The 27241-nt window shown below is 38.9% G+C and overlaps 1 protein-coding gene across 1 annotated transcript in view; it reads left to right on the top strand.

The window, feature by feature from the left end:
- The window catches only part of DPP10 (dipeptidyl peptidase like 10), a 582520-nt gene that overhangs the window by 136730 nt on the left and 418549 nt on the right, over positions 1–27241 (top strand). The gene's annotated exons all lie outside the window — the stretch shown is intronic.

The raw sequence follows: 27241 nt of genomic DNA, 5'->3' as shown, positions 1-27241 counted from the left end.
ATATTTTGCTAGGGGACATGCAGACGGAGGAAAAGAAGGGGAAGTTCTGTTCTGCAAGCGCAGGTCCTTGTGTGAACTGAACGCTTGCAGAACCGACATGGAATGGAAACAGGCTGATTTGCCTATCCCTAATGAATGCTTATCTCTAGGGTGTGAAAATTTCCACTGCTGGTTTCTGCAGGTCAAGGACTGTTTAGAGCTGATCTAATCCTAATGTCACAGCCAGAGAGAACTGGCAGGTAGAAAGCTCTTTCACACTTGCCTTATATAGTAGCTGTTGTATAGCTGGAGATATGCACCACAGTATCTATAGTATTCTCTGAATCTTTATCTCAGAAATGTTTGGCTTAAACTTCTACTTTATTTCTATAGTGGGCATGGAATCCATGTTGGCCCACCCTACTTGCAACTTCATTTAGACAGGTGCTTTCGCAAATCCATCTTATCCTTCAAAATTCACAAACCGTAGGTTTTCTCTCTGTTGGTCTTGCTGCACAGCAATGTGTGGAAAATGGAGACCCATTTTTCTTGCCAGACAGGGATATTGTTATCTAGAGTGGAGTTTCATTTCCCAGCATCTTCCATTGAAACTATTACTTGATAATTATATGAAATGGAAAGTAACCATTAATCAAAAAGGTAATATAACAATTTATCATAGTCATCCTTCTTCTTTCCCAAGTGAAGAACTGCACAGTTAAAATTAATCAGTCAAACTGAACTTCATTATGACATGTTTTTGCCCCTGAATTAAATGTCTAAATGTGTGATGCTCTTATGGCAGAATTATTGAGACCCTAAATTGTTACACTATCTTCTGTCATTATCAGAGATTATTGTAATCTCACTCCCTGCCAGTTCAGTACAGTATAAATTTACTGGCAAATTTACATGTCCGATGACCCTTAAATGCACTGTGGGAAAGGTTTGTCAAAGTTAAGTTAGGGTTGGTTCCTAAGTGTCTTTTCCAAGCAGATAAAGGAGTTATTTCTGTTTCTGCTTATATAACATTACTTACTGGCTTTAAAAGCCAGTATATAACATTACTGCATCTGGCTTTAAAAGCAAATTCACAGGAAACAAACAAGTTCATTTTGAAAACCATCCAGACATTTCAAATGGGCATCTATCACAACTGAAACTATGTGGTGTTTAAAGGGTCCTGGAAATTCTGCATGAATATGCAGGAGCAACTAGCAGGACTGTGCCATTTTGGCTATGCCATAGCCACCTGCCCTACAAGTGGTCCTGGCCTGTGGGAGAGGGGATATCAGGTTGGGTTGAGCAAAGAAGTCCATCCCGAGGTAAAGGAAAATAAGTAACTAGAGCAACATTCCTGATATCTGGGAGTGCAGCTCCCTTCAGCCCCAGGCAGTGGTCAGGGATGGTGGGAGTTGTAGTCCAACACACCTGGAGGCCACTAGGCTTGGGAAGGCTAAATACAGGGATAGTGCTTAGAGCTCTGGGTCTGGAGTCATAAAGTCTTAGTATATCTCTTTGCCAGAGGATACTAATGATTGGGACTTGCTAAAATTGAAATGATTTAATTTTGCTGAAGAATTAGATGACAAAGCAGACACCTTACATGATAACTTTTGTCTCCTGATGAACACCACATATCTAAAATATCAAAACAAATTTTCCAGACATCTGCTATGTAAATAGTCCTCTCTTCATTTCTCATCACATTGCCGTTCCAAAAAAATTGTCCTTTTAAAGATTTAAAGCACAATTTTCTACATTTTCATTTTCTTTGTCATTATCAAAGATTGTAATATGTAGTATTCATCTCTTTTATGTATTTTTTAAGGATAGCTTGTTCAATTTTTTTAAAATAGTAATCTTTTAAAATGATATCTTCTATTGCTTTAAGACATAGCTGCATTCAGTAAAATCAAAATCACTTTAACAAAATGTATCCGCATATCATATTCATGAAAACCAAGATAAAAGTTTTGTACTCTGCCCTAGCTCTCGAGTTATCAGTAATGGGTATTCTATTCCAAAGATTTCTTCTGCATTATTAATTGTACCATTACTGGATAATTCTCCATTTCAAACTTCTTCTGGAGTTCTAAAATGTTGTGTTTTTTTGGTCATTTCAGTTTATTGCCTTACAACTTTTTTTGATAAAATATTAACAAAATTTCAATTAAAATCTAGACTAGCAAAATCATTACCACCATCATCACTTCTAATATGTTCCAACCCAAATTTTTAGATCATCTTCTTTGTGTGTGTGTGTTTGTATTCTTGCCTTACTAGTTCATTATTTGGTCCCCCCCCCTCTAAGAAATAAACAAACAAAAACCCTTGTAAAAGCTAACTATCAGTACTCATATACGGAAGCATATCACCAGGTGGAGTGGAGACACAATGCATGCTTCCTAGCAGGAGGGATACTATTGCTTCCTGTTGCTCCTTGTTGCATTTGCACAGTGCTGACCTCCCCACTTCTGTCCCTTCTTCCTCCTGATAAACAATAGTGACCCATCTGCTGGGAAGCTATTGTAATGGTCTATCCCACCTGATAAGCTGTTAATGCTCATATTTTATCATAATATATTCTATGTTTCTAGCTGAGTTGGTCAGGTACTTAAAGGTGACAGAGCAACTAAGATGATCATATCTATGAGACTTAAGGATTCCAGAGGTTTTAAGGGGTCTCTAAGGAAGTTGCTTATTGATGTCCATGCCCTCTCCAAAATCATATTTTAGTTCATAAGTTAATACATATTTAAACATATATATTTTCTCCATATTTTGACAAAATTTATTGCAACATTTGAATACATGCAAAAATCTAGTGGATATCTAAATTCTGATTTCCACATTAATTTCAGGGATTAAAATACTGAAACAGAGTTCCAAGTGATGAATACGTTAAATCCAACTGAGTCTTGCACAAAACCAAGTCTTTAGGGAAAAGATGGAGAATAGCCCTCTGTTGCAGATGCTTTAGCTCTGGATTTCCTGCACTGAGCAGAGGATGAGCTAGATAGTCTGCAAGACCTTCTCCAGCTCTGTATTTCTAATTGAGTGACTGTCCCTGTATGTGTATTTTTCTGCGGCTGCAATTCTTTGAACAGTTAAGTCCACAGAGCATAGTAGGCCTTACGTCTGAGTAAACATGCATAGAATTAGTCTGCATGAAACCTAATAACAGTCTCTATGTTTTTTAAAATAGAACTTATTCAAGTCTTAAATGTCACATTCTTATTTTCTGCTTTGTAAATTCTGTGAAGCTGCTGTCAAAACTTCAAGACACCATACATCAGTAAAATATAGTTCTAATTTGCCTTGTTCCACACTGTTGGCACACTTTTATTTTGAGAATTGATGACAGTATTAAGTTTCAAAATGGAACCTTGATTCTAATGTAAACAAATGGCACCATTATTTTATAGTGTAAAATTTCAGTAACTAGAAGCATAGAACCTAAGAGGCTGTCATGTTAAAGAAAAGAAAAAATATTTAGACCATTACCTTATGAGACATATATGATGCAGATTTATCACTGTTGAGAGCATTTAGAAATATGTCTACCACCAGATGTTGGGAAAAGAGAACTGGGGAGAAATACTATCAAAGCATTTATATTAAAGTCCTTTTTGCCATGCATTGCTTGTGAACTGCAAGAATAGATTAATTAGCATACATATTTACCGGTACATGCTGAAGTGGCTTGTCAGCTACAGCAGAGCTGCTATGCTAGCTTCCTGGTAGGTGGGTCTCTGTTGATTACATGGAGGGAGAGGCAGCAGTGAGGTCAGCATGGTGCAAACACTGTGTCAAAGCCAATCTGGTGCTCCTGCTGCTGTGCTGTGCTTGCACCACCTCAACCTCCCTCCCAGTAAGTAACAGTGACCTATTTGCCATCAAGTTACTGTAGTGGGTCTGCCCCACCTGGTGAGCTGCTTCTGAATTTATGATTAGAAGATGCCCCCCCCCCCACACCTGATGAGTTAATATTTTTATTGATTTACTATGAAAATAAAAATAGCTGACCTTGAGCTAGGGAAGAATGATGTGAATGTGGAAACAGTCATCTGCAAAGTCATTCCCTGGTAGATGTGGACCTGTGTACAAAAATGGCAGTGCATGCATAGTTCCTGGGGATCATTGTGTGCAGCAACAGGGATTCAGTAATGGATTTTCAACTGGTTAGCACTGCCACCTTTCACAGTACCATTTAGTTATTTAGGTGATCATGTCTGTGAGGAGGGGGAAGAATTTCAATTCCGTTTGCATTTTAATAAGAAGCTGCCTAATTCACACTTATATAATCAATATTTGAACTGAATCACGATTAGCCTTTGAAATTTCACTTCTCTGAATTTTGCAGTGCAGGTCTTCAACCAAATAATGTCTATGAAAGTGCCTTATTTTAAGGAGAATGCACATAAAAATGCATTATATTTGAGGAAATGACTTGCAAAAGTGCTTCTGGTTGCAGCATGCCTGTGGTTTCTGGGACCCTCAATAGCAGTGGTCTTTCCACCTCTGGTAATTATTAAATTTAGGATAAAGATGATCCTATTCCCAACAAAGCAAGTCACATCAAGGAATGCAAGTCCCGACATAGCTGTTGTTACACTGGTCTGGTAATGTCTGAAGGAAGCAGATTAAGAGGGTGAATATGGTCTCTTCCCAGACCAGAATCACCAAGAACAGATTCCCCAATTCCAGGAGAAATAGGAGTTAAACTCACTCCACTATTGCTTCTCTTTTAACAGCAAGTAGCTTGTGTCTTTTGGTAATACTTTGCTTTAAATCTATGGTGTGTAAGGGTTTGTTTATATTAAAACCCGTATTGGTCTTTATGATATGAGAAGTTCTAATCTGTGCAATTGTGTACAGAAATATTCTTCAAATGAATTCATTATTTACTATAATGGAAAACGTAGCTCCCATATGGTGTCTGCAGAAGTCTACTTTTGAATGCTAATGAGTTAACTGCATGCACTGAACATGTAAGTAAAAAGGTGCACTGGCCAGCTTTCCCCACTAGGTTGTACAAACAGTCTATGAAATTTGCAAGTAGTAATGTTAGCTTTATATGCTTTCCGCATACATTATAGTGCACTATGCTATGATGAATTAATCATTATTCTATAAAGGAAGCAAACAGATGGAGAGAGTGCTGAGTATCTGGCACAGGAAATGCTTAAACAAACTTTAGAAATCTTCACATTAGGCCTTTGGGGTGTGGTAAAACGAAATGAGTGCTGCAACCCCAGAGTCGTTCACGACTGGACTTAACTGTCAGGAGTCCCTTTACCTTTACCTTTTTAAAGCATATATATCTGATCGTATGCACCATGTAAATATCGCCTTGAATTTCCAAGTCCTCTGAAATGAAGCTGAATTTCTATTAGAATAGTATTATAAGGCAGGCAACTCTGAAGTCCAATAGTGTATTGCTACCCTATTGAGTAAAGTCCATTCATTTAGGTGGGGCTTACTCCCAGGTAAATGTTCGTATGATTTCAGCCTTAATCACATGATGAAATAATTGAGGATATAACGCCTACTCCAGTTTTCTACATTATGGCCCCCCAAAAGGGGGTGGGAGACTAATGGGAAGGCAAGACTGGGAATTGCAAGCATAGTGATTTTTGAAAGTGACCAATTTGAGGATCAAATTTTTAAATGAGTGGTTCTTCAGACCTTTTGAAAATAAGTCCAGTAAGGGTTTATACCTTATCCCTTTATTTCATGTTAATGCCATTGAGTTCTGTAACTAGCTTTTGTTACCATCCCTTAGCATGGAGTTACTATGTCCTTCAAAGAGTGTGCACTGGAACCTGGTTAGGGTCATGGGTGACTCTATTCATATCCAGACCTGGTTTATGGCTCTTGAGGAAAACTGCAGGAGCTGCAAGCAGTGTGAAGATCTGAGCTGGCATCTGAAGTGCATCAAGCAGATTGTGGGTTTCTGATAACTTTCAGGCCTTTTCAGAGGCTTCATACTGCCTGCCAATCATGGCGGATGGTGGTGGCTGATGTTGCACTTTTAATGTCTACACAGCTAGCTCATCAGACAAGATGCTGTCACTGGTAATACTGACTTTCTTACTGGAGAGATAATAATATTCATAGTACCAAAAGCCTGCTCATATTCTGACATCAATATGATCAAAGGAAGATATTCACATCAGCTAAAAGTGACTTAGGTATTTCTTACAGTCAGCAGTTGCCATATATTCTCAAAAGCATTGCAGTAATGTGTCCAGCCAAGACATTTTAATATTTTAGGTAACCCACGGATCTGCTTATCTTCAAAACATAGGTTGCTTTTCCAATTAGTTGCATAAAAAGAAAAACAACCCCTCCATGTTTTGGCAGCTTCTGTTTTGACTCTTCTCATTTTCTTTTCTGGAAGAAATGTTGACTTTCTTGTAGTAAGCATACAGGCTTTAGTACTGTAGGCTAATTTCTCCCCTCAAATATTGCCCACTGTTCTGGAAAGTTTTGTCATGCTTCAGAAATAGAACTGGTCCCCCACACATTTCACTGTCTTGCTTCTTGGTGAAGAGTGCACCAAAAACCCCTCGCCATGAGACTTCGATAGCCAAAGAGTGACCAGGAGTAAAACAACAGAAGGGAAAGAAATTATCATGGGTGGGTGCAGACTTTCTTTTTATGCCTTTATTTTAGAGTTGGCTGTGAAGTGTTTGTGAGTGTCCTTTCTTCCATTCTACAAATCCTTGATTGTTAAACCACTCTGGGAATTGTAACTTTGAGAGGGGACTAGAGAGTCTCCGAACAATGCTCAGTTCCCTTAACTACAGCTCCTATAATCTTGAGAGGAAGGCATGGCTGAATAAAGGGGTGTGATAAGTACTTTAAATGTATGGTGTGAACGTGGCCTCAGTCTGTTCAGTGGACAGAGGATGCTCAGTAACTATTGGAGAGGAAACGGAAAATGAGGAACAGAATGGACTTTGATGCAGGAGGTCCCCATGGCTGACTGGCTTGAGCAGTGGACAGGAGTCCTCCATGATGCAACATTTTGTTGCCAGCCAAACTTGTAAAAAACACGCTCAGCATTGCTCAGTTGTGGTAAAGCCATTGGTACGGTGGTATAATCTTACTTCCATTCATTAAAGCATTTGAAGCTAAATGAGTTGAAGGTAAATGTGAAAGTTCTGTCCAATAAAAACCATCCTTACATATTCCTCTCCTCTCTATTTGGTGTCTGCTTTATGCTAATTTAAACAATCTAAAGGAAGCCTTACACAGGATTTTAATAGAAAATTTCAGACTTGTTCCTCATATTAACTATTATTTCAGCTTTATAAGCTTGTGAAACAGACAAAGAAGGCATAAGCTATGTGTGGGACTTCATTAGAACAAAACTGAAAAATACATACCCTTAGATGCCAGGGTGGTTGCTTAATCCCCCTTTTAAAGCTGCTTTTTATTATTTCAGGTGGTGATTTAGTTTCAGAGTGTATTATGAGAAATAAAACTGTAGCAAGAGAATCCTAACTAGGTTTGTAAAAAGACCAAAGGCTCTGATATTTCCATATAATGCTTTGCTCTAAAACCTAATTTAGATAAAAGCAGACTGAATCCTTATTTGGCAAAAGAAGAAAAAGAAGAGGCAGCAATAAGTAGGAATGCAATGAAATGCCGATATCAAAGGAAAATGAGAACCGTATACTTTTAAAAATAGATTTTACAGCAAGGTTAGAATTTAGAATACAGACTTGTCAAGATCTTAGTACATTTGTGGGTACATGAGCTTGCCTCCTGATCAAAATGAATAAACGTGCAGGCTTTAGTAGAACGATGTGCATAATTAACTAACTGTATTCACAAATACAAATTAGCAAAACAGAGCCAACCATGTTCCTTCTTGCAAAAAGTGAGAATCTCTCATTGTGTGCAGTGGCTGGAGAATCGCGTCTATAAACATGCAATACTAGCCATCCTCATGGAGCTGTGGGTACAATCTGAAGTCCAGCCCACATCTTGCTTTTCTGCAAGGAGCAATGCTGTGAGCACAAATAGTGCTGCTTTGGATTTGTGTACCATTTCTTCTAGGGACACTGGCGTTGCTGTATATTACATTACCAGTGCTTCCCAGTGCTTCTAGTTCTCAGGACCTCTGGTGGAAGCTTCTGTACAAGGCCATCCCTACAGTTGGTTATGTTTGAGGAAGGGAAGGGGCAAGCGCTTACCGTGTGTAGCAGGTTTGGCTAACCTTTCATTTGGTCCAAGGACTGCATTGACCCATGGGCAGCCCTCTAGGCAGTAAAAGTGGCTGAGGCTAAAGCATAAAATGGGTGGTACATTTAATAATGATGATGATGATGATGATAACAACACATTTTGGGGGTTGGGGTCAGAAAAACCTTTTGCTGTCACAGAGTCAGGAGATGCATTAGAGTGGTCAGTAAAAAGTTTTTAAGAAGTGTGATAGATGATAGAAAGATAGATAGATAGATAGATAGATAGATAGATAGATAGATAGATGATAGATAGATGCTAGATATAGAGCCACAGAAAACCTTGGGCATCATAGTGACATACCCATGAGGACAGTCATTATTTATTTATTTTTAATGGACAAATCCTGGGGCACATGGAGGACAATTTGGGGGGCAACCCCAGAGGAGAGTCAAATTTTATAAATAAAAAAATTTGGGGAGGGCTTGGAGGAACACATAAAACTACTGGCCATGGCTCAGCCACTCTTTGTGTACAAGCTGTAGAGAGATCTCTTTTGCTCTGGCCTTTGACACCTGAGACAAAGTTTTTAGGACCTACCCTATTCTCTTCATTGTAATCTGTTTTAACTGTTTCAGTGCTGTAGTTTTAAATTGGTGTGACCTTTGCATCTCATGGTGAAAGGTGACAAAGAAATCGAATAAGAATATATTCTTTTTCATATAAACCCTGTCAATTTGGAATACATCTGGTTATTTATTGGGGGTGGGTGGGGATGGAGACATTCTCTAAATCAATCTGATGATAAAGAGCCAGTTTTAAATGGGGTATGTTTTTAATTATTGTAAGACAGTTTGATTTTATATTGATAAAGAAAAGCATATTATACATTTCCAAATAAATATAACCTTACTCTTTCCTTCCTGGCATTTATATCCCACCTTTCTTCCAAGGGGTCTGTTGTTCCTCCCCTATTCATAATGACCCTAAGAGACAGTTACTGGCCCAAGGTCACCCTACTTGAACTTCATGGCTAAGTGTAGACTTGAACCTGAGTTTCCCTGTCCTAGTCAAGCCTTCTATCCACCACACAGCACTAGCTCTCAGTGTGACCAACAGAGTCCAACATTGCACCTCTGCATCTCTTGGTTGTACAGTATGTGCAATGCTTGCAGTACACTTACTTGATTGAGCATCTGTGGTAGACGTTGAATTATAATAAGCGATGTGGAATGGCATAATTTGTTCTCCGTGAACATAGTTTCTTGTCTCTTGACTCCTGATGTTTAATGCAGTGGGCTTCCTTAGCGAGGATAGCTTGCTATTATATCACAAATTTATAAAGCAGAACTTGAGGACTGTGTCACCATCAGCTTCTGGTAATCCTTGCTGCTGCAGTTGAGCTTCTTGTTTATTAGTTGTTTTATTTATCACAAAGCTATAAGACAATTGTGATAATTTGTGTGTGCCACCTAAAGCATTTGAAATACAGGACTGCAAACAAGCTGCCTCTCGAGAAAGAGATGTTGATTATTTATTATTCATGACAAATAAAACTACAGAGTATTAGGACAATAAAGACCCACTTTATGGGAAGAAATAAATACCAGTGGTGTAAATTCTTCAGTATGAAAGGACTGATCTCATAAATGCAGATTTGTGGAATGTTTACAGCTTCCACAGTAGACAACATTTATTCAGTTCACTTATCCTCTGAGGGTGATCTAATAGCCATTCAAATCAGCTCCACAACAGCAGTCTTGCTACATGTCTTTTTGGACTTCACATTATTCCCTGAATATATTTGTCATCACCAGTGGAAACCCAAGGCTGTTTAAGGACAGAGGCTGTTCAGATGTAAGTAACAAGGCTATAGTACTATGAATACTGTTAAGAGCTTAATCTTATTTTTCTCTCCTTGGCCATCAAATGGTGAGGTACAACTCTTGGTTGAGGGCACAAATGGATGAGGTTTGTGTGCACAAAATCCCAGAGAGAGGATCCAGAAACAGGTGGAGTCTTTTCTGTCACGACAGTCAATAACTGGGTAGTTGCTGGCAGCAGATTACAACCTGATACCTATTGGATAGTGAAGTTTATTTAGAATCCTGTTATGCCAACCCAATTTGGGAATGCGGAACTCAAAAGTGAATGCATACCCACATGAGCTAACTGCCTTAGTTTGCCATCCTCAAAAATATGACACCCTTTTGAAGGTTCACCATCTGTCCTATGCCAGTTGAATGGTGGAAAACGGGTAATTTCTGATGTGGTTTCTCTATAGCCTTATGCTGGAGAAGATAGGCACCAGGCAACAACCATCCAAATCATTTTTTACTGTAGGTATAAAAGCTCCTGTTTGAAAACTTGGAGAACTGCTGCCAGTCTGTGTAGACAATACTGAGCCAAATGGAACGGTGTTCTGATTTGGTACATGGCGGCTTCTCATGTTCATAAACAGGCAACTGAGCTTCCAGGGTAATCACATTCAGAAGTCCTCCTGGTAGCACTATAAGCATATCTTTAGCTTTACACGTGTGTGGAACCTCATATGGCATACTTGTGGAGCCCCCTGCAGCCATGCAGAATCGTATAAATGCATGCACCAGTATCAACTGATGATGTGCCACCACCATCCAGACGAAACTGGGCAATGCATATCCTTCCTCTGCCTTCTTTGCTCCTCAGCTGCTCTCCCGTAGAGGTGTCCAGGCATTGCCAGCGATGCTTTATAGTGTTGGCTGTTACCAAAGAGATTATAGCTACTGTTAAGTTAAACAATTTAGGTTGCTCTTGTGACAACCGAGACAGTTTCCTGCTATGCTCCAGTTGCAGTGGAATTTACTGATAAAACTTTCAGCTAAGCTCCATTATCACTTTTAATGCCATCCGGATGGCACTGTGAGTTTATTTACACATTATGAATGAGCTAAGGCAAGCACTTTTTCCGGATCTGATGAGTTGTTGGTCTTACTTGAAAGCACAGCTGTTGAAGTGGAAGCCTACTTGCACATTGGTATCTCAGAGGAATATGTTCTTTCATTTAACAGTGAAATGGCTTAATAAACTGGCAATGATTGAAATCTAATTGAATTTGGTCAATTAGAAAAAAATGCAGTGGGTGTGATGAAAAAAGAAAGGATTGTATTAAATATAGCATAGGAAAATTACGCTTTCATTAGTGATTGTAAATTAGACCTCAAAGAACACTTTAGTTACCACTGTTACACAAAACAAGAGAGTGAGATAAAGCTAAATTACACATATTAGCCATACTAAAAGAGTCACACAAGGATATATGACCCTGTGGCAAAAGGAGGGTAGAAGTCAATAGACAGAAATTGCTGGCAGCTAAAATAAATTCTATTAGTATCTCCTCTCTGTACTTTGCAGAAAATTCCAATAAAATTTACGTTGGTGAAAATGTGCAGGGCAATTTTTAAACAAAAATTGTTCTAACATAGTTATATTCCAATATAAAATTAGTTAATATTATTTATATTCACAGAACAATTCCCCACCTTTTCTTTTTTAAGCAAGCAATGTTTTTCCCCTGAAATAGTTTCCCCTCCCCCACTTGATTACTTTCTCTGTTAATGGGAAATTTTCCAGCTTTGATTTTCATTTGCTTAAAATGCTGTAAATAACTTTGACTAATTGGTAACCATTATATTATTGTATTGCTAATTTTACGGGGGTTGTGGTGGATTCAGATAGTAGACTATAGGCTTCCTTCTCCTTCTCACCTCCCTGCAAAATTAACACTGATCATAACATGAATGCACTAATTAGATATTGTTGTGAGATATATAATGAAAATTACATTTGATTTCTTGATGTGGTTAGCAAATTAGAGTCATGTTTAGTGAAATGTGCTTCATATTTAGTGGAAGAATATATTATCTAGGCAGTCCATTGATGATACCCCTTGGATTTTTTAAATAGTTTTGCTAGTAGTATTTGCATTTGAACAAACAATCATCTGCACAGAGTATAAGCTTCTAAAGAACTTCACTAAAACACAAAGAATAGCAAGAGGGTGTAAAGTAGGACTGGTAAGGAGTGTGACCTAAGGAGAAGGAATGTGACTGAAGAGGAGATATGGCTTGGGGTAAGTTCTAAGGGTCAGACAAAGAGGTCTGGAGGGCTGCATTTGGCCCCTGACTATAGGATTGCCATATGTCCTCTTTTTCCATCACACGTCCTCTTTTTCATGGGTAGAGTCCTCATAGTGATCCATAGTTAAAAGTAGAAGTTGGCAAATATGTCCTCTTTTTCCCCTCTTCAAAATATGGCAACCCTGCCCCTGGGGCTTAAGTACCTTATCCCTGCAGCGTTAGTGGGGTGTGTGGCCTGGGGAAAGTTATGCAAGCTAGATAGAGGGGCCTGGAGGGGCATGCTTGGCCCTGAGGCCTGAGGTCCAGAACCACTGATCCATGCTGCTCTTGATGTTTGGGAGTAAGGATGAAATCTGGGCATTATTTCCCTCTTTCTGCATCAACAGGTAACCAGCAGTGGCAAGGCTGACAGGGTGAGTCATCTGTTGCACATAGGGATCTGTAGATCAGGACCATAAAATGTTGTCCAAGCAGATATTTTATTAGAAAATGTATCTATTGGTGGTTTCCCCTTAGCAAAGTGTTTCCCTTTGCACATTTCTAAAAGTGGGGAAATTCAATGGTTTGCTACCTGTATAGTTGAACTGCTGCAACTCTAAGCCTGCTAGAACACAAGCCCCATTTAACACAGTGGAGCTTGCTTCAGATAGTATAGGATCTAGCACCTAACATTTTTCTGTCCCTGTCTTAGTTGGAAAATAGTTAGCACTTGGGCTTGTACCTATTCTCTGATACAATGATAACAAAGCAACAAGCAGCTGATTCTATGTGATACAGAGTTCATGTGAAGCAGTGATACAAGTGCCATGTGATACACTTCCATGTTAACCTTGTCAAAGATTTTCAGTGGTGTTCAGATGAGAATACACTTTTTGATAAAATGCTAATTTTATCCTCCTTTGTTTTGGCTCCATCCAATAAAGAAGGAGCCAGTGTGGTGTAGTGGTTAAGAGCGGTAGTCTCGTAATCTGGGGAACCGGGTTCGCATCTCCGCTCCTCCACATGCAGCTGCTGGGTGACCTTGGGCCAGTCACACTTCTCTGAAGTCTCTCAGCCCCACTCACCTCACAGAGTTTTTGTTGTGGGGGAGGAAGGGAAAGGCGATTGTTAGCCGCTTTGAGACTCCTTAAAGGGAGTGAAAGGCGGGATATCAAATCCAAACTACTACTACTACTACTATTCTTCTTCTTCTTCTTCTTCTTCTTCTTCTTCTTCTTCTTCTTCTTCTTCTTCTTCTTCATCCCATTCCATGGACATTTGAGCCATCTCTGGAGGGGTACTCCAGCTGTCCACACTGGCAAAGGCAACTGCTGCTTCTGCACCTTGCAAGTAATTGCCTAGTGTGCCCTGTGGTTGTCTAGTTGTTAAAGCTTGGCAAGTGTGGGTAGGGAGAAGAAATTGCCACAATATCAGGAAGAACAGAAAAGAAAACATGCAGAGAGGCTCAAGGTAGGTACTGAATCTCAGATAATTTACAAATGGAGATGAATCCCCTTTAAGCCTCCCAAGCCAATTTGTAAGTGTGCAGTGCTGTAACACTACATCCTTTTACTTTTCAAAAAGAATAAAGTGATTCGTAGCACCTTAAAGAGTAACACATTCATCACGACACATGCTTTTGTGGGCTAGAATCTTACTAACCCTCTCTCTCCACCTTGAATAGTTTATGTTTTAGCAGGGTGGCTTGATTTTAAATCAGGGCAATTTAATTTTGTTTCCATTAGTATGGCTGTTGATTAAAAAAAGAAAACTCCAGTAATTTTTCTCATTTTATGTTTAGTATATTTTCTGAAGAAGCATATTAATTGCCTGCTGTAACACTTACATCACATCGGTTTGTACTTTGAAAGAGTCTTTCTACAACTGCATACAATAATTCAGAACTTTGGTCATGCAGCACACAAACACATGCCCTTTGAAGTGCTGAGTTATCTGCTTAGAGCAGTACTTTTCCTGCCAAGGACCTCTTGCCCATTTAATTGCAAATAGATATTTCCTTGCAATAAACAGTCACAGAAGTGTCATGGGTGCGTACTAGATATGCTCAGGGTGTCAGTGAGTCTCGACAAGGCTTTGTATAAACTGAGCATGTACTCTGAAAACATTTCTTAGAATCCTTTGCAACGTGTAGGTGCTCTGTGACGAAGCTTTTATAAAACCTATGTATGTCTTTTAACAGAGTGCATTATCTGCTTAGAGCAATTGTTTTAATATCTTCAGAAGCGGGGGGCTTGCTACATTGAGTTGTCTGTCAAGGACTTCTTTGCACATTTGACAGGGAACCTTTACTGCATTTTCACACTGTTTTTCATATGTGTGTAGATTCCACCTAGGCCTAGAATAAATCCCCTGGCTGTTCACTACTGGGGATTGATGGAAAGGTATCTTTCAAGCAAACTTGTCTTGCATTACTGAACTTGTCATTGAGGACACTTTAGTAAACGTACAGAGATGTGAGCAAATGTGACATGAATTCATGTCTAATTGGCTGTTTGCATACAATCTGAGACACACACGGAACTAGTTTTTGTGTATTTCAAATGTGACTTTAGCATGTTCATATGAAAATCATATTTCATTTCATACTAGGTTACTTTTTTAATGTTGCCCTTAATATGTGTGTAAATATATCTGCCCATCTTGCCTTTTATGATGTGATCTTTCATATTCATCTCTTCTGTGCTTTCCCCACATCTGCTTGGGCTGGCATCTGCGTTATAATTCATAGGCTGAGTCGGACCATTGGTCCATCTAGCTCAGTATTGTCTACACTGACTGGCAGCAGCTCCCCAGAGGTTCAGACAAAGCATTCTCCCTGTCCTATCTGGAGATGCTGGAGAGTGAAACTGGGCCCTTCTGTGTGCAAAGCAGATGCAGGTATTTTTCTCAGGATCGACATAACCAAGCACCACAACAATGTGCTGTTATGTTCCACAAGACCCTCTGGAACTTAAAAGTTTCAGTTGGGAGGGTGTTGACCATAATTGTAATGTTTCTCTCCTGCTCTTATAAATGTGTGTTCGTGAGAGAGAGAAAATGTTTCTTTGTTCACTTATTCTAGCATTTCAATTAGTTAAATAAGCAGAGGTTCACTTTTCAGTCCACAGTAAATGCTGTTGAACATTTTTATAGGCTTTCTTGACCGCGGCTAAAGTCTATTTTAAAGTTATTAAAATCTTCTAATGGGGCACCTTTCCAAGCACACCAAGAAAAGTACAATATTCTTTGATGCAGCATAATAATTCAATGAAATTAAGCAAGTAAGTGGTCAATGAAGCAAATGATTAAAAAGAGGAATGAAAAATGAATATTAAAACAGGTAAAATTGTATTTTCTACAACTGTGGCTTTGGAATTCATAATTACCATCTGCTGGACAAAAACATTAAAAATGACCTTTTGAAAATGCATAGGAGGGGCTTGTAATGATCCTTCCACCTCTATCAGATTCTTTAAGCCTCTTGCTATAGAACCAGCTAAGTTGATTTCAGGAATGCCAATGACTGGGAGAAACAGGAATTAATTGAAACCACATCTGGGCTGGCTAAAGGCTGCGTTCCTAAGCATACTTTCTAGGATGCAATGGGAATAGGATGCAATAGTAAAGAGGATGCTACGCAGCAGGGCTGGCGCTATGGGGTTGTTGTGGGGAATAGTGCTATTTTGCTGGGTTGTATAGAATTGTCATTTTAATTCCGAGTCCAAATAATCGTGGAAGAACAAGGATTGAGCCATGCTGAAACCCTAATATGATATTACCTAATGTGGTAATAATGTCAATGTGCACATGCTGTAAGGTATGAAGAATTTGATTTAATTTGATTTAAATATATTTGGGCATCATTCATACCACTAGATTGGAATCACCTGGATTGGAATCCACTGATCATCCTCTCTTAGTATGGCAGATCTGGATCACAGAAACAATTGTACAGCTCTAAAAAGGTATCCTGTAAAGCTAGTGGAGATCCATTGGGCCTTTTGAAATGTTCCAATAAACTTGAGCTGGATGCCATATGTGAGGTGCTTGAGAAAATACCTTCTGTGTCAAATGCTTGTGAAAATCATTTTTACGTGAGGGAAAAACTGAATTTTGCAGCTTCAGCCTATGTTCAGCTATAAATTCCTGTCCCTGACATTCATACTTCTCTTTCTTATGCTTTAGGATTTCTTTTTCTCTTCAGAAACCAGACAGGACAATTTAAGAATCAAATCAATAATTTTGGAGTGCCAGCTCATAATTTCCACTAATTTATAAGATTATCCAGAGAAAGCAATATAATTTAGGTGTACACATAACCAATTCATTGGTCAGTCAGGGTTGAAGTTGAATTCTGTGCTTTCCCAGTGTTTAGATTCTGATTTTTAAAGAACCGTATCTTAGAAGCGTGAGCTATGAAAATTCTGAGACATAATTGTGATTTAAATTTGGGCAACAACAGACATTCTGTGAATAACATTTTCTTTTATAGATAGAGTCTTGGAAATTTAGGAGTAGGAAAAAATGTTCATTCTTATTCCATTATATAGGTGCCTGTGCCACACAAACAGATTGACAGCTACTTTTAAAGAGCTTTGTTGACTGCTTTGGCTAAGGATTTACCTCCTGGAAGTTTAATCTCCTGGTCAATTCTGATTTATTCATTCTTCAGTAGAGGCTTTCCTGCTAATAACAAGGCTATCTCTTGGTGCTTTTCCCTATCACTAAAACCAAGTGTATTAAGTATTAGGAATTCGCAGTACATATATGAAATATTGCTATAAGTAATGAAGACAAGAAGCCTCCAACCTAGAGTTTCTGAAACATTTTTTTTAAAAAAATTCCTTCTGCTCAGTAATAAATGCTTCTAGGCTGTTACTATTTTGGGTAACCATCAAATTCAGGTTGTGAAATTAAAGTGGATTGGGTGGGAAGTCTTGTGCAACAAATCCACCTTCCCCCCAAAGATCAGACTTTTTGTGAAAGTACACTGGAAGTGTGACCAAAGCACTCACTTTGATGCATTGCCATCTAACCTCTCTGCAAAGGAACCAGTATGGATGCTCATTAAATAGCCAATGTTGTCTAATCTCCCTGCAAACAAAACAGAGTGACTGCTGAACAACAGAATTATGGCACAGAAGAGGTCACCAAACACCCTCATCAATTTCTTTGGCGTGCAGATACTTGAAGGGGGAAATCTGTCCTTAATGTGCTTGAGAGTCAGTTGTAGTTAGTCCTCTTAAGATCATTTGGTGGTTAGCAGATATTTTTAGTACTACTGAAGTATCATGCACAGATCCACTTTCTCCCCCATACTCTTCTCCCCCTTCAGAATTGTAGCACAGAAACAGACCCTAGATTTAGTATACCTAGCAGAAATGGAGACTGGCTCTGTAACAGTGCTGCTGGGTAAGGGTGCCACGTGGGTGCATGTCTATTGTGGTCAACATTGCCTTATGTTCTCCCTATCTTTAGATTAGCTTAGAGAAATAAATTGATAAAGTTACTGGTAAATTCTAGCATGTATGCTTTTGTGTGGTATGCGTGGGGAGTCTGATGCAGATACAGCAGCTCTATCTACAGAAAACACAAAGGATGTGTGAGCTTTTAACACCTAGGAGCATTTCAGATACAGAGCAACACTTGGCTGTAATATGAAAGATATTCGAAGTGGCAATAAGTGATGCATACCAAGCATAAGTTCAATCACACCCCCTTACTTAGCTAGACAGGGGGCAGATTTAGGCAGACATGGGGACAGGTAACCTTTGGCCTTCCCCTGGCATTCTGGTTTGTACATAACTTGCTGGAAGTAACACTGTTAGAAACAAAACTCAGCTCTCTATGGCCTTATCACACCTTCACTCTTATAACCTGAGTATCTGTAGACTCTTTTACATTGAGAATTATAAATTTTCAACTCTTTGGAAGCAAAGACCTATCCTCTTGTATGATAAAGTGCCATGCACACTGATAGAACTGGCGCAACTGAACTGGCTCGCTCCATGCAGCCCTTTTATTGCAAAAAGTAGAAGCCCCCCCCATCCCTCATTTTAGATGTGAATGGGACAGCTTCATAAATAAATTCAGCTCACACACAGATTCCAGCCCGTCTAGTTTGGCATTATGTGAAAGCAAAAGCATTTCAAAATATGTGAAGCAACCTCAGCAGTTCATAAAGCTCACTCTTTTTGTGTATGTGCTCAGATTGACGCAGGAGCTTTTGAAATGCTGCCATCTGCTGTCTCATACTAGCATTACAAGCTGCATAATAACCGAACCAAAATATTACAGAGCTCCGTAATGACTGATCCATATTCTGTTTGGATTTATCATGCTGCTTCTTTGTTTATTTCATGGTGGTATACAAATAAATTTTAAAATGCAAATACAATGTAAAACAAACATTACAACCATGCTGTACAATTAAGATGAATAAAAACTGCTCAACCAGCTATAAATACCATAAGGGTGTTTCACAGTTAGGTTGTCAGCACAGAGAAGGCCCTCTTTTTTGACAGAAATGCTACAAACAGAACATGGAAGAAAGCCTCTTCCGATTATCACAGGCAGGTTAGTATGGAAGTAAGCACTCCTTCAATTATTTGGAGTCAAGCTTTAAAAATAAGCACCAGCGCTTTGATTTAGACTAGATAGTGAATACGGAGCCAATGTAGTTCCTTTAGAAATGATGGAATATGGCTCCATCGAAGTATAATAGCCAGAATTCTGGCACCCAAATTTCTTATTTCCAAGAGTCTCAAAACCCTGAACACAAAAGTCTCCAACTGTGGAATATATTACTACTACTACTACTACTACTACTATTAATATTTTCAGCATATATTAGAATGTGCTTTTTATTTGGTAGTTTTGCTTTGATCCAGGGTCAGGTAGTAACTGGGATGCTGCATACACCCATTATTGCATAAGTTATGGAATTTTCAAAGCTTTCGGGCTCTCAGAAATATGAATTATATTGGCTCAAGAAGTGTGAATTGTGGCAGACTGAAGGTCCAAGCATTCAGTATATTTTAGAACACTACTTTCAAAATAGCTGAACTTGATATATTATGCAATATTGGTGCAGGCATTTGGTCTAAAGCTCACAGTTAAAATACAGCATGCTGTATCCATGATATAAATGCTGATTCGTAACTTATCTTCCATGCACCTTCAGAAGTTCAAAGTATCCAGTTATTATAATTAAGTATGATTTTTCTGGTTACCTTTTATATCCCAGCTTGAGGACCCTGATTGAATCTAATTATTTTTCAATTGAAAAGGAGATATTTTGCAGATAGATGTTGTAGATCAGGGCTCATTATTAAGGCAGCTCATTATTTTTAATGAGCAACTTCGTTATATTTGATTCTGGAGAGAACAAGACATAATTTTGTCGATGCAGGAAAGCTTGTTAAATTTCAGTGGCCAGACATGACTAGCAGCCAGAATTTGGCAACACTGATGATTAGGGTCAAAGAAATTACCTTGTAGGATTGTAGGGTATTTTTCTAGATTATAGATAATGGGGAGGAAAAAAATCTTTCTTTTGGGCAATTTATCTTTATGGATTCAAATGCACACTTCCCCATTGCTCATTGAACAGTGATATTTCTAATAGTTGTGGCAAGAACTACTTGCAGCTACTTTGCTTCAGTTTATCCTGGTCTTCTTCTTAAACTTAACCTCTACATGCCTATAACCTCTGGTGGTTGCTACAAGTTCATCTAGTCTGCTAAGGCATTTCCACCAGAGTGGGTCTAGATCATGAAGTGTAGTCTAGTTTAGCCTGTTTAGTCTACAGGTGGAAACTGCTGGGTCAAAGACCTTACCAGTTTCCATACTATTGAGTGATACCATCCTCATGCAATATTAGGCCATTGCAGACCAATATAGTTCAGATTACAACTGAGTTACAAAAGCAAGCCACCGAAACAAAACAAAAAACACCAGGAACAAACTTGCGTGTAAAGTTGATCCCTCAAGAAAGTAATCAGTCCAAAACCATAGGCTACAGGTCACATCACCTTTGATAATATATTATATCAATAAGGAGTTAAGCATGGGAAGGACTCTCTAGAAAACATCTATGCAGGTTGGTAATTCAAAGCTTGAGGAATGATAACAGACACTGTCACTTGGGTCATCTTCATTCTGTGAATTGGTCATAATCTGTTCACCCTATTCAGTTCAACCCTGTTGCCTCCACTCCAACCCACTCCATCCAGGGTGGTTATAAATCACAGGGAGAGCCTTGCATTGCTGGCACTCAATTCCAAAGCTGAGAAACCATCACCAAAGGGTTCCCTCTTTTTGGAAACTTGGTGTACCTCTACGTAAGAAGGTACTTGGAACAGGAGTTCTCCAAGAGATTTAAAAACACAGGCTGGCAGGCATGGGAAGAGGCACTTCTTCAGGTATTTTGGTTGCAATGTGTTTAGGGCTTTAAAGATAAGCATCAGCTTTAAAGGTGAGTGCCAGCACTTAAATTGGGCTCAGAAGTGAATAGGCATCCAGTGCAGATCTTTCAAAATAGGTGTAATATGAATAGGTACTGGCTGTACCTGTCAGATCCTACAATACACTGTTTGCTCCAGTGCACTTCTTGAAACCAAAATACACAACCCAATGATTGCTGGAAATGAAATTGCCTAGAAATTTTGTGCAAGTAAACCATAAAAGTAGAAAAGCTTTACATCAAAGAGATTCGTATGAAAAATAGCATTATTATTATTACTATTATTTTGTTCTGCAAAGGCACTGATCCCTGGGAGACTTACAAATCTGCAGAATGTTCCCCAGTGCTGAATTTTGTTCTTGGATTTCTGAATTAGCTCACAGACATACAAAATCACATGTAGCTAGATTGCTCTCTAGGGAGTGTGCAAAGCTCAGTTTTTCCAAGTTAGGTTTATCATTAATTTAAGAACCAGCCCTGATCCCTGAAGGGTTTATGAGATGCATAGTGGGGGAAACTGAGCATTATTCAAATTTGAATATATAGGTTGCTGAAACAGTATAAGTATGTAAGGAGATAGCCAAACAGGGTCTGGATGAGGGCAAACTAAGCTCAGTGGGGCAGTGCCCCATTTCCCCCAGTGGACCAGTTTTCATTGTGCAAATGGAGGTAAAGGTATTTCTTGTGTTGCATTCCTTCTTTATATTCCCACTTCCATAAAACAATATAAATCAAGGATGTAGAGCTTGTGCCCCCCCATCTGTTACTAGATTATCATCCTCATCATCCCTAATCGCTGGCCGTGCTGCCTTGTGATGATGGGAGCTGGATCCAACAACACCTTGAGGGCCACAGATTCTCCAGTCCCTGAATGGTCCATTCGTAAATGAGTGGTCAGAATTCAGACTCTAAACAGTGATTGGGGAAGTACATACCCTGTGCCTCAAAATAAATGGCACAATGCTAAAAAATAATGCCAAGGCAGCAAAAATTGCTCCTCCCTCTCTAACTTGTGCAAAGATTGTGTCTTTTTTTTCTTTTGTTTGTGGCAAGAGTGAAATGGCTGAAGGAGGGGAACAAGATTGGAGACTGAGCTCCAGGAGGAAATAGAAGAAGAGACAAGATGGGTACAAACATTTTTGCATACTGTCTTCAAATCCTCCATAATTTTTCAGTTAATCTGTGAAGCCTTTGACACAGCTCCCTCGTCCCAATAGCATGCTGCAGTTTTCCCCAACCTGGTGTCCTCCAGATATTTTGTACTACAGCTTCCCATTCGTGGTCCGTAGATGGGGAGGGCGATGTTGCTCACCTGGCTTGCCAGTGTGGAGGTCACTGCCAGTGACTAGGGGGGGGAGACACAAAGCAGTGGTTGGGATGGTAAAGTGCAGATGCAGCAGCAGCAGGCTCAGATTGGTTCCCCTGAAGCACCCTCACTGCACCAACTTCCTTACCACTACTCCCTCTCAGCTGCCATTTGCGACATCTGCATTAGGAAACCAGCTGAGCAGCAACAATCTGCCATGCTGGCTGCTACTGTAACTCTCATCAGCCCAGACTAGCATCACTGTCCTGGTTAGAGTTAATGGGAGATTCAGTCTGAAAATGTCTGGAGAGCAGCAGTTTGTGAAAGGCTGCCATACTGTTGTTGTTTTCGTCGTTTAGTCATGTCCGACTCTTCGTGACCCCATGGACCAGAGCACGCCAGGCACTCTTGTCTTCCACTGCCTCCCGCAGTTTGGTCAAACTCATGCTGGTAGCTTCGGGAACACTGCCCAACCATCTCGTCCTCTGTTGTCTCCTTCTCCTTGTGCCCTCAATCTTTCCCAACATCAGAGTCTTTTCCAGGGGGGTCTTCTCTTCTCATGAGGTGGCCAAAGTATTGGAGCCTCAGCTTCAGGATCTGTCCTTCCAGTGAGCACTCAGGGCTGATTTCCTTCAGAATGGATAGGTTTGATCTTCTTGCAGTCCATGGGACTCTCAAGAGTCTCCTCCAGCACCATAATTCAAAAGTATCAATTCTTGGGCCATACTGTAACTAAGTCTAAATGCACATAATAGCACACTCTTTCACTATTTCCCTTTGTTTCACTACATTGCTCTGTTGGCTCCCTTGAGTCATTTAATCTTAATTGTAAGCCTCCTGGGGCAGCAACATGTTCTCTCATTTTTAATAAGGTCCTATACATAGATGCCGCTGTATTACTAATTCATTTCTATATAGCATGATAAAGATTCAATAATATCATTTTATGTGGGAATAATGGGCTATTAAGAGAGAGACATTTTGGTGTGGGAACTCTTGCTCTCAACAGGGGTCGTGTGCATTTGTTGCTTGAAGAAAATCCACTTTGAGTAGTCCACTATGTACATTCATTTGCTTAAATATATAAAGCCACCAGCCTGTTCTTTATTTCTTTGCTGCTCGGAAAGAAAATGTAGTCAATAAAGTTTGTGGACTTGTTTCAGTACTTTAGATGTGCATTTGATTCCAGCTTCTGTATTCCTGTTTTACATTCAATGAATAGCCATTCCTTAGAAGTGAACAAATCACATTAGAATATGTATTTCTAATTATCAATACTTCTACCCTAAAACCTTATGCATTACTTGTGATAAATGGATTACTCATGGTAAATGGAAATGTCATGTTTCTTGTCTATAGGATTTGTAAGTAATATGCACCGGGGCTATTATCTGGTGTTTTTTTTTCATGGCTGTGCTCATTATTTTTATTTGCCTTGTTAGTGGCATTTGGATAAATTAAATGGCATATTTAACTCTAATAGCAATTAACATTCTACTTATAATCTGGTTTAGACAACGTCTTCTATAAATGAAGAATGTCATGTATCCCCTTCCCCTTCTCCACTCTTGGCAGTGGGTATATGCAATGAAAAACCCACATATTGCCGAACCCATTTGCTTTAGTGTTTCAGAGAAATGATCCTTGTGCAATATTTATGGGAAGTGATAAAGCCTTGTTCCTAGACTTGAAATAATAGAAGGCACTTGTGTGAGTTTAAGTACATCAACAATTGCAGTATGGCATTCTGGTTCTCTCCTTTTTCCCATCTTAAATTCAGTTCTTCAATTTGAGGTTCTTTAAATGAGTAATTCATGAAAATTCATCAGAATTTAAGTGCAAATTTCTCCTTAAAACACAATTTTGACTAGTTTCCATTTGCAAGCCATTCCCCACAACACCATGCATTTTTTTTTGTATGTTATCATCCCAAATATCTTCTTTCCTATGCACACTTTACCCTAATATATCCATTTTTGTAAACATTGCCTTGCAAAATTCGCATAAATGCAAATTTTGAAGGATAAATGTGTTTCAGTTCACATATTGTTTCAGAAAGTGCAAAATCATTTAAAATGCATATGGAATCAAACTTCTCGCTCATCCCTGATGGGCACTGTTGGAAACAGGATGCTGTACTAGTCCCTGGTCTCTCTTGATAAACAAGGAGTCTGCTAACTGTCCACAGGAGTCATGTATCTTTTTTGTGGGGGGGGGGGTGAGAAGGGAATGCACCATTATTTATTGAGGCACCTACCAGGAACAAAAGGCGCTTGGTAATAAGATTCTGATAAATCAAAATGCTGCGTCTATAGGGGTTTCATCAAGTTGCAGATGGTTAACCAGACATATAAATCAAATTACATAGTTCTGTTGTTATTTTTCACAGTCGATCTTTCACACAATACATTCCACTTTCCAAAAACTTTAAATCTGCAAATTTATCTGTTTCCACTAATACTGGTAACAAACTAGCTTCCAGAATGTTTACGTTATAGAAAATTTAAATGCTTGGTTGCATCATGGAAGTTATTATTCAATCTGGCTTTAATTTACATATTCTGTTTGTATAATTATGCTATAAAGAGTGATTTTCCTTCATTGGAATCTATAGGTATTTAATTAAGAACAGGTTGGAACTTATTGCTAATTTAAGTGTATATTTGTTAAATTTGGTATGCAGGCAGAGACCCCACCTGCCTGCAGACAGTCTCACCAGAGTTGTAGATGCTCTGGTTATCTCTCAGTTGGATTACTGCAATGCACTCTATGTGGGGCTACCTTTGAAGGTGACTCAGAAACTACAACTAATCCAGAATGTGGCAGCTAGACTGGTGACTGGGAGTGGCTGCCAAGACCATATAACACCGGTCCTAAAGGATCTTCATTGGCTCCCAGTATGTTTCTGAGCACAGTCCAAAGTGTTGGTACTGACCTCAGCCCAATATACCTGAAGGAACGTCTCAACCTCCATCATTCAGCCTGGACACTAAGGTCCACTTCTGAGGGTTTTCTGGCAGTTCCCTAACTGCGAAAAATAAAGTTACAGGGGACCAGACAGAGGGCCTTCTTGGCAGTGGCACCCTCCCTATGGAATGCCCTCCCATTAAATGTTTGAGATATAGAGAATTACATAGCTTTTAGGAAACATCTGAAAGCAGCCCTGTTCAGGGAAGTTTTTAATGTCTGACATTTTATATTTTTTTAATATTTTGCTGGAAGCTGCCCAGAGTGGCTGGGGAAACACAGCCAGATGGGTGGGATATAAACAAAATAATAACTATAATAATAGTTATTGTTATTGTGAGAAAGTACATGTGGCCATTTCTAGAAAAAGTTTTCTTTTGCCAAATTCCTTTAAAAAAATGAGGGTGATCAATATCACCTAAATTACTGATGCAAGAACAGCTTTTACATTTTGCCAAACAAAACTGAGGACACAGCTTAGTAATATTAATATCTGGAAAAAATAGTAACATCAACATGTTAGTCATTTAGCCATCCTGACTTCTGCAATAGTAACATTACTCTATATCAATATATATTCCTGTATCTTGTGTTTTGAGTTGGGGGATTTGATTATATTTTAATATTCTGCTATCTGTATATAGTATGTTTATTGTTTTGTTCTACAGTATTTTTAAACAGAAGTCATATATTTTGATGGATATGTTGGATATGTTTGTTGGATATGTGTTTTGGTTTCTATGGCCTAAAGCTGTGGCAAATGATAGATAAATCCAATCTACTAGAAACAGATGCATTAAGTAAACATATTACTGTACTGGTGATGAATTGTAGCCATTGCATTAAATGTTCTTTTTACTTCCCCTGTAGCTGTTTATGATTAAGAATTTTAGTATATCCTATTGCTCATCTAACCAGTTCTGTATTTCAAGAAAACAAGTACTGTATGTATGCTTCCTAAGCAGTGAAGGGTCACTGAATGGCATAGCACTTGGGATTCATATGAACACATGCTTTTATGATCTTTCAGTAAACTTAGTGACTTTGTTATGCTCTCTTTATAGTAGAAAAAGGCTGTATTTGGACTTTGGGTTCAAATCCATGTTCATTTCATGCTTTTACTGTAAGAAACCAGGATCATTGTCATAATACCATCCCTAATCCTTTGACATAGGGTGGTTTATTAGTCAAGGCCAACTAAATGGTTGTTTTATGAGACATAACATTATGGTCTCATGTAACCCTTGAGTGTGTGTGTGTGTAGAGGGGGAGGTTTTTCCTCTTAGGCTTATCATACCATTCCCCTTATGCACATACTTGACAATAAGTCCCACTGAAACTTTCTGAATAAATACAGTAGGGCTAGGCTGCATGTCTTCAACTTAGTGTTGCAGTGACTTCATGCAGTTATATGTAACAGCTATTAGGCTAAAGTATTATAAGGAACTAATAGTTCTACTGTGAATATGGTTGGTGTTAGCTATACAAAAGTGACAGTAACACTGGAGTGTGGGTAAAATCTCTTCCCTCATAATGAAACATTTCTGTTTCCCTTCTTTTGATGTTCACAAAGTCCAAAAACTTTGGATTCCCTGTTTTTTGTAGCATTACTTAATGTTTACAGTCATTCAGACAGCAGAATGCCAAGTTTCCGTTGCAACTCAGTATTAAATGACATTTGATAGCTGTCTTGTGATGAAGGCTTAAATGTGCTCTGCTGTTCTGGAAACCCTAAAAATAAAATTTCAATATTTAATTGCTTTGGAGAGGGTTGCCCGCCATTTCTTTTTAAGTGTCGGGCTGTGAGACTCCTTAGCTACAATCCAACACATTGATTTAAGTTCACCTAACTATTCACAGCATATGCCTCAGTCCCCCATATTTCCTTCCCAGCAATCTAGCTGGCAAGTGTTATTTTCTGCTGATCTTTGTCCCCTTGTTTATTGACTTATTTCCAGGCTTTTTAAATAAAATTAGTTCAGAAATTCCATAGGTATCTTCAGCAGAGTTATTCATGTGGCAGAATTATGTCATTACATTGACCTTCAGTTTCTCACTCTTTCTGAACTTGGTACAACTAGACTTTCATTCATCTCTGATGTTGACAGAATAAGCAATAATATTCACAAATGGAAGACATTCTAGCTTCAAACTCTTGAAGATGGATAGGTAGGCATATTTTTTTGCCTTGCCAGGCAGTCACTTCTTGATATATAAGGTAAACGGTGT

The sequence above is a fragment of the Podarcis melisellensis genome, assembly GCF_964234715.1.
Source record: "Podarcis melisellensis genome assembly, chromosome: 1".
Lineage (NCBI taxonomy): Eukaryota > Metazoa > Chordata > Lepidosauria > Squamata > Lacertidae > Podarcis > Podarcis melisellensis.
The sequence above is the reverse complement of the archived record's forward strand: the minus strand, read 5'-3'. Positions and strand labels throughout refer to the sequence as shown.